This window comes from Lepidochelys olivacea (assembly GCF_965140295.1).
Source record: "Lepidochelys olivacea isolate rLepOli2 genome assembly, chromosome: 13".
Lineage (NCBI taxonomy): Eukaryota > Metazoa > Chordata > Testudines > Cheloniidae > Lepidochelys > Lepidochelys olivacea.
The window spans coordinates 40,732,478-40,741,564 of NC_140423.1; the positions used below are offsets into that span (position 1 = coordinate 40,732,478).

At 38.4% G+C, this 9,087-nt stretch overlaps 1 gene segment (V, D, J or C); it reads right to left on the reverse strand.

Moving 5' to 3' along the window:
• Positions 1-3,466: 3,466 nt before the first annotated feature.
• Positions 3,467-7,917, reverse strand: LOC311529604 (T cell receptor delta constant-like). The segment is given in 4 exons: positions 7,788-7,917; positions 5,360-5,638; positions 4,013-4,081; positions 3,467-3,582 (listed from the first exon to the last, which is right to left on the reverse strand).
• Positions 7,918-9,087: the final 1,170 nt, after the last annotated feature.

A 9,087-nucleotide genomic window follows, 5' to 3' on the forward strand; every position in this document is an offset into this window, starting at 1 on the left:
TGGTTCTTCACTGGTAAGGTAATTCCCTTCTCTTCATGTGCCAATATATATTTATGCCTGTATCTGTAATTTTCACTCCAGACATCTGATGAAGGGGGCTTTTTGCCCACAAAAGCTTATGCCCAAAAAAATCTGTTAGTCTTTAAGGTGCCACTGGACTCCTCGTTGTTTCTATTCATTCTAGTGGAACTATGGCCAGTTTATATCAGCTGGGGATCTCTTGACTTCAGTGGGGCGACTCAGATTTACACCGGTTGGGGGCCTGGTCCATTGACTCTGGTAGAGCTACGCTGATCCACACCACTTGAGGATCTGGCACCCTGACTTCAGTTGCACTATGCCCATTTCCACCAGGTGGGGATCTGTCCCAAGCTGTCTGAATGCTTTTTTAAAAAAGTGTGTGTGTGTGTGTGTGTGTTCGGTGGTTTGTAGCACATGACTTATTTGCAGTGTGAAACCACAGCCCTCCAGCTTCATTCTGCTACTCACTAGAAGCTGGCAGGGCTTCGGGTGAGAAGTTGGTATGAGGCGGAGCATGTGGACAGATGTGTCTCCGAGATCCAGGTTACCACAGAAACCAAACCCCCTTGCCTCCCTGCAGCATCTGCCTGTTATCAGACGGCAGCAAAGACAACAATATTTTGTGTGTGTGAACTTTGAATGTCACTTGTTTCTCTGTGACTCTTATGAAAATAGGAGGAAAGGAAAACAAAGCTGGTTTAAATTGTTAGAATTTTTTTAAAAAATACCGCTGCTAGTTTGGAGGGGAATAAATTCGTAATTGCATCTTTGCTTTGGATTTCCTATACTTTGCAAACTTTGGACCTTGGAACATTCACGGCAAAGCATAACGGGTAGAAAGAGAGAAAAGACTGTAAGCAACAATTTTTAAACTGAGAAAAGGAAATACTTTTGCACACAATGATAGGTTAGCTTGTGGAACTCACTGTCACAAGAAGTCACTGAGGCCAAAAACCAGGCAGCATTCGGAAGAGGACTGGGCATCTACATGGAAATTAGAATGTGCCTTTGTAGGAGCAAAAATGTGATAAACAACAGTGTTGGAAGAAAGGTAAATCCTCAGAGTTCAGGATGTGAGCTAAATTTTAACAAGCGAGGTTTAGGGTTAGGGTTGCTACATATTTGTCATATGTAATCAAAATAAGAATACAAGTAAAATTTAAATAGATCAGTCATTTTAACTGGGTTTGAATTTATTAAGCCATAAAATAGATTGCAATAGAATATTCATGTAATATCTGATTTAAAAATTTCCATTAAAACATTTTCATGGAAAACTGGGTATTTAATTAAACAAAATTTTACATGGGAAGTGCCTACTTTCCTTGAATTTTTTTGTTTTTTTGTTGGAAACCCAAAAACTGAAAATTTTCATCTGAAAAACAAAAACATTTTTGGTTTTAGCAGTTTTTGGCCAAAAAGTATTTCAGTGTTTCAATTCAGTTGAATTTTTCCACAGAAAGTTTTAATGAAAATGTTTCATTTTTGTTAAAACTATTCATGAAGAAAACAAAAACATGGATAAATCTAGGTCCTAAGAGGCACTCTTCACTTAATATAATTCTGAATAAGAATACAATTGGCTTTTCCATATGTCTGACATATGTACGTAAAATAAAATGAATCTCTTTAATTGGGTTTGACTTTATTAATATTTAAGATCGTTTTGAATAAAAAATCAATGTAATACAGCTAGCACAAACAAACTGTAAATTTTGTCATTTAATACAATTAAAAAATATGACATTTAACTGCATCTGTTGAAACTAGCATTTCACATATCTAGAAAGAGCTGAATTAATTCAAAATTAAGATATACTGGAAAAAATAAAAGAAAAACTAAAAGTGTTAGGGGAAAGTAAAATAAAATGAAGAGCTAGCCAAAATTTTGGAGATAATTGTTTTAATCAAAAAGAGCTTTTATTCAAAAATTATTTTTTTCTCAAAAAAGGCATTGTTTAAATATTTTTAATTTTGTGAAAATTTTCACAAAATATATTGAAAATATTATTGAAAATATCAAAATACTTATTTGTTCATTTGCTAAAAAGCAGATTTTTGGTAGACTGAAAAGTTTGATAAAGATTTCAATAATATTTTCAATTAAAAATTCAACATTTTGTTATATAAAAATTCAGTGAAGATTTTTGGAAAACACAAAAATTGGCTCCATTTTGAACCCTTCAAAAATTTCAACTTTGAAATTTTGATTTTATTTTCATTTTTTGACCAGCTCTAATAAAGAATAAGAATTATTTGTATCTTCTTCAAACCATTGCTGTCTCCCTTCGTCCAACCTGTAAGAAAAAGAGCATTTCATGATTGTTGTTATGTCTTATGGGTCAGATTCTTCCAAGCATATTCACATCAGTCCTGGACCAGAACCCACTCAAGTTAGTGGAAAGTCTCCCATTGAAGTCAATGGGTTTTGCATCAGCTCCTTCGGGTGAAATTTTCAAAGGACATGGGGGAATTAGGTGTCCAAGTTTTGTTGACTTCCAATGGGAGTTGGGCATCTAAATCCTTAAGCATCCAAAATAGATGAGACAGAGAAGATCATTCTCCCCATTTTACTGGTGGGGAACCTAGGCCCAAAGCAACATAAGACAGGAAAGGCCTTGCTCGGTCATCAAATCCAACCTCCTGCTATCCCAGGCAATGCCATCATATAATCCGATTCATAAACATACCAAACTCCATCTTTAAGCTAGTTGTTTGCCCGAATTGCTCCTTTTGGGAGGCTGCTCCACAACTTCCCTCCTCTGATGGTTAGAAACCTTCTTCTACTTTCCAGCCTAAATAAATTCATGGTCATTTGTTCGCCTGCCCTGTCCCTTAGCTTCAATAGCCTTTCTCCCTGGATGGTGTTTACCTTCCTGAGCAATCCGATCCCCGGTCAGCCTTCATTCTGCTAGGCTAAACAATCTTTTAATCTCCTCTCCGCTCATAAAATAGGCCCTCCATTCCCCTGATCAGCCTAGGAATCTCTCTGCAACCTGTTGCAGTCTGAATGCAGAGAGATTAATTCTGAGGTTTTCCAGGGAACCTAAAACCGCTTTCAAATTTCCATCTTAAGGGCCAGATTTTTAAAGGTATTTTGCCACATGAGGATGAAAATAGGTGCTTTTTGGGACTTCCAAAAACACGCTGGGGGTTAGGCACCTACTCCTTTTGAAAAACCTGTTAGGTGCATATGTGCATAAAAGCCTCTAAAATACGGCTTTTTGTATCTTGCCTAAATTAATGTAGGGAATACCTGGACTTGAACCCAGCTCTCTAAAACCTAAAATCAGTGATTGAACCTTAAGGCCTTGTCTCTTCATTTGTAAAAGAGGATGGGAGGGTGGACAATGGAGTCTGAACAACCTTTTCCCCCTGTGTGTAATGCACACCTCTTTGGAGGACATAAAAAGGCCCTAAACCCCACTGACCCTCAGTTCTTACCTCAGAAATAAAGGTATCTAGTGACCAGGAGCATATTCAAGGCAATGCTTTTCGTTAGCAACACCCTCAAGCCCAGCACAGTGATAGACAGCGCATTCATTTTCTCCATATCTTCATCTGCAAAAGTGCAAGAGAGATTGTGGCTTTGAAGTGGCAATTTGATATCAGCACAAAAACAATGTGGTAAACAAACCGATACAGTTTTGCAGGTGTAGAAACAGTGCAGAATGTGCACTGGAAATCAGACTCTAGGATAACAGATGTTCAGAGCAGATGGCAAAGGACAATTTTTTACATAGTTCAGATCACTATTAGTTTTCAGTGAGTCAAGCCACATGTCGGGCCAGATTCTCAACTGGAATAGAAGCCAATGGAAGCTACACACATTTATATCATTTGAAGATCTGGTCTGTTGGCTTGATTCACCACTGAAATACAAGTTGCCGTTGGTGTAATTCCACTGAAATCAATGGGGTTACAATGATATAAAACTGGAATAACTCAGCAGTGAATCAAGCCCTAAAATTCCACTTATTTTCAAACTAACCTTGGGGGCTAGGAGTTGATGTTCTGCAGATCTCAATTGAGCTTGTGGTAGGTCCAGGAGTTGTTAAAGCTGAAGAGAAAGAAAATGAAACACAAGTGATGAACACACACTTTCCATGATGAACAAAGGAAATGTCTGAGATTTTTGATTCAGTTAAGTTTCTGGACCGAGATCCAGTTTCTTAGCCCATGTAAATAGGTGCAGCACTTTTGACTTAGTGGAGCCACTCCAGTTTACATCAGCTGGGGCTGAGGCCCTGAAAGATTATCTCCCAGCTTGTATCTATTTCACTTATTTAAAAGAATATTAAGGGGTGATGTGCTCTCACTCTAAAAGTACCAACACAGGGAGAAGATTTCTGGCATAGAAGACAAAAACAGAAGAAAATATAGGGTAAATTTTTCACAGGTCTTTAAGGATACTTAGCTACCTTGCAACTAGACACCTAGAGGGATTTTCGAAAGTGGATGTCAGTAGAAATTAAGAATCTAGGTGCATTTGAAAATTCTGCTGGGTGCATCTGTAAATGGCTAAATACCTTTTAAAAACTGTCCCTTTTTGATTTAGGAGCCTAAGTCCCATTTTCAAAAGAGATATAGACATTTGGAAGCCGAAGTTTCATTGAACGTCAATGGAGTTTAGGGTTTAAAAGTCCAGATTTGAAAGGTAAGCAACTAAAGATGGAGGTAGACAGAGAGTGGTATTAAAGGTCATAAACAGGTTAAGAGCCTAAGTCCCATTGGCTTTCAATGGGATTCAGGCATCTAACCTATTAGGTGCTGTTGCAAAATCCCACTAGAGACCAATCTTTATCTTTAGACACAGTAATACCTTTGCGAATCGGGCCCTTAGGTACTTTTGAAAAGCTTTCTCCAAGTCAATAATATCAAACTGGAAATAGTACGCAACTCCTCTACAGTGTGGGTAATTAAACTGTGGGTATTACCAAGGGAGGTGATAAACTCATCATCACATGGAGTCTCAGATTTTCAAAGACGATTAGGGGATGAGAGCAGCTAATTTGCAAATCCCTTATGCAGGTAAAAAAATCTAAATTGGACACAGAAAATTGAGAATCGACGTCTGCCCACAAGTGCTAACCAACAGAATAGGGAAGACTCATTCCCTCCAGTGCAGGAACTGCGGCACAGACTTCTCTGGCCTGGGTTATGCAGGAACTCAAGTAAGATGATCATAATGCTCCCTTCTGGTCTTAAAAGCCTATCCTTAGCTGTTGAAAATCAGTGTCACTTCAACGAAACAACAGTGGTTTATGCAAGCTGAGGATCTCAGCCAGTGTTAAAGAATTTACTAGGGGTCATTCTTCTCTGATCCATAACACCATACCTGGCAGTCTCTCTGCAGCAAGAATTTTATTAAACTTTTTGTTGTGGTGTTGTACTGAGCAATGCACATCTTGGTTCGATGTAATGTTGACAACCTTTATGGCATGGTATTTTCTGGATGAGAGGACAGGCTCAATGGTTTCATAGAGAACGGGGCTGTCAGTATTCATGGACATCTTCAGTTCGGGTGGGTAGAAATCTCTTGCTAAACAAGCTGTTGAGCCACTGGAGTCTTCATATTTCAAAATCACGAGAGAAGGCTGAGAAGGTGTTGGGTTATCTGAAAGGAGGAATTGATCATGTTGTCATGCATGGCAGGGCAAAAGGTCAACTCTGAAGTGTCACTGTTCTCATGAAAAGAAATCACACAGAACATTTTACAGTTAGGTGCTGAGGTTAAGGATAGGGCCGAGATCTTTTAAATTGATTTTTAATTTGGTGGGCTTCAGTTTTTGGCTCCCCAATTTAGGACACCTTAAGGAGGCCTCATTCAAAATATATTCACCATCCACCCTCTGAAAATTAGTCCCACTTATGGGGTCCCAAGTTGGGCACCCAAAATTACGAGTCACTTTCAAGAATGAAGGCCTAAAACTCCAAATTTAATGTCTGCAGCATCTTCATATATACATGCAGAGTTGGTAACTGAATTTCTACTTCAGCGTTTTCAAGTTCAGTTCTCTGATTTCATGAACAAATTCAAAGGTGAAAAAAGAAAATGTGTTTCTTTCTATTTAAAACTCTACCTTCTTTGCATCACTCCAGCAACCCAAAGCAGCCACAAGCCCAACTTAATTAATTTAAGATGGCTTTATGTTGTGGCAGAGCATAAAACAGCTTGAGCTGTTGGGGGGGTATATCAATTTGGCAGGAAACCTCTTTTGAACAAAAGCACATCTTTGTTCTATGATCATCTGTATAACAGATATCTTTTCTGTGCTGCAGATCTCTGAGGCATGAAGGGGTCCAAGTTCTGCCTTTATTTATGCAGGTGCAAATCTATTGAATTTAATGTGGTAATGTGCATGTAACTGTGGGTGGAATTTGACCCTTTGATAGCACAACACCCAAAAGTGAAGTTGCTAGGCATTCCATTTTTATTACAGAGCTCAGATGATGTATCTTCTTATATGGAAGTAGTATCTAAGCACCTTAGATATATTCATAAATTGGACTCTGACCTAACTCAAGTTAAAGTAAAAGAATCCCATTTTGTGAAAATAGACCTGTGAATTAATGAACTTTTAGCATCATTTTACAGATTGGAAACTGAGGAACAGAGGGATGAAGTCACTTCACCAAACCACTCAGCAAGTCAATGTCAGAGGAAGTTTTAGAACCAAGATTGCCTTAGTCCCAGACCAACCTCTCTTGTGCTTTCTTTTCCCATCTGTAAAATGGGGGTAATGGCCATTCCTTTTTCCTACAGCTTTGTCTAGTCTATAGCACAAGTCCCATTGGTTGGGCTGGGATCTTGATTGTTGACACTGGATGGAAGAAGAAGAAGTAGACGTGTGTACTGCATGGCTAAGCAAAAACTAAGGGAGGAAGTGATAACTCTTTGAAAACAGACAAAGGGACTTCCCAACATGGATGGGAATAAGAAAAATGTTCAGGATTTTTCTAGGAATCTAGTGAGAGGAAACTTGGATAAATTAAGAAAATATTTTTTGTCTGGGTAATTAACTATAATGCTCACACGGAGAACAAAGAGACTATGGAATATGCTCCCTAGGAAAGTGGTAATTATATCAATTTATATTAGAAAACAAAAGTACCTGCTATACGATTTTTCTGTGCTACAGATTAGAGATGTCAAACCATCACCCACACTGGAAGAGAGTTTTGCATTTTGTCACGGGATATAAATATGAGACAGCAATGTGACAGCAATAATTCCAGATAATGTGCAGGCAAAGAATGAGCCCAGCAAAGAATGAACTGACACAAAACTAAACTTCTCATCTTAACTCCAATCATATCTTCAAGTTCTAATCATAATGGACCAAATCCTCAGGTACTATAAAGCCACAGTGTTCCATTGACCTCTATGGAGCTATGCCAGTTTACATTAGCTGGGGACCTGGCCCACGAATGCAAATGGTGCTACAGATGATTCATGCCCTCTGGGGATCTGGCCCACTGACTCCAATGGATCTACAGCCAGTTTACACCAGTGAAGTGTCTGGCTGCAGTAACTTAGTGAAAGAATGCTGGTTCAAACCTGCGGAGGATTTGGATCCATTTTACTAAAACATAGTTCCCCAGACACACAGTTATTTGTAATCATGTAAAGATGGCTTCATAAAACAGGAATGTATAATATTTATATTTTAAAAATTAATACATTGTGATTTTTCAGATTCTAATAACATATAGAGTATAAGAATTCTCTTTCCAGGTTTAAATGGTTTACTTCAAGAACTTACTTGGATCTACTGTAACTTTTGTCCCAGGAGAGTCAAACTCCACAGTGATACACTTCTTTACAAAGTTGTCGTCTCTCTCTATGGCTGTGGCAGGGTATGAAGGGAGGTGACTTCTCAAAACTCCGTTCATTCCAATTTAAATCAGTTTGCTGCAGCAGGAAGGATCAATTTTATTGAGCAAAATAAAGTATGCTCCTAAAAATCTATGCAAATATCTCCTTATTGAGTATAGTAAGCCATTGAATTGTCAGACCAAGCAAAGGAGAGCACAAGATAAATATTAATCTTGTTAATTAACTAGTCCAGTCCTTTCACATACACATTCACCACCCTCCTAGGAAAAGTGACTGTTCTTCCCTTCCATGTCTTGTATTACTGCCTTTACCCATCCCAAAACAAAATATCTGAGGGGAGATTCTCTTAAAAAGTTAGTTGAGTCATTCCTTCCGTTCGAATTTTTCAAATTAACCATAAAAAGCCATGTGCTTTCTGCCTCTTACCAAGGCCACAGTATATTCATTTCGAAGATATCAGACCAAGGGTAAAAAAGTCAAAACTATCTAAGCCTAAGTATCATTTTCAAAAATGACTTAGCACTTTCAGGGTCACATTTTCAAAAATACCTAAGTGAGTTAGGCAGTTAACTCTCATTCATTTCAATGGCAGTTAGCTGCCTAAATTGCTTAAGTGCTTTTGAAAATTGCACTAGGCACCTATCAGCATCTTAAAGTGCCTAAATACCTTTTTGAAAATGGGACTTAGACTTCTAGGTCATTAGGTGTCTTTTGAAAATTTTACCCCAGAACTCTGGTTGCTGTAAATCAGCACAGCTATGGTGAAGTCAATGGAGCTCTGATGATTTATACCCCTTGAGAAGCTGACCCATCAATTCCAAATTATTTAGTTTAAAAGTATCAGATAGAATTACAGCTGAGCACTTTGTCTAACCTGAGAGAGTCTTCCCAAACACTTCTAATACTGAAATTTTTTAAAAAGAAAATGGCTTTGAGACTCTTGTATCCTTTTCCCAAGGATTTTACGTTTGGGGATAGTCCCTCATCTGCTGTACACTGCCATAGCACAGTTTACACCAGATCTGGAATCTGTCCTTTTAGGTCCCAGTGTGAGAAAGAGGAAATGGTATCAGCTGCTCATGGGCAGAGAAGCCTGACAGCCTGTTGTCGGTGTAACGTTCTCTAGACCAGTTCTATTATCTGTCGTGTGAAGTTCTGGAAGCAATGTTCCCATGCTGTGCTGACTCTTTTGATGCACGTATTCTGGAACCAGATTAAACAAACTG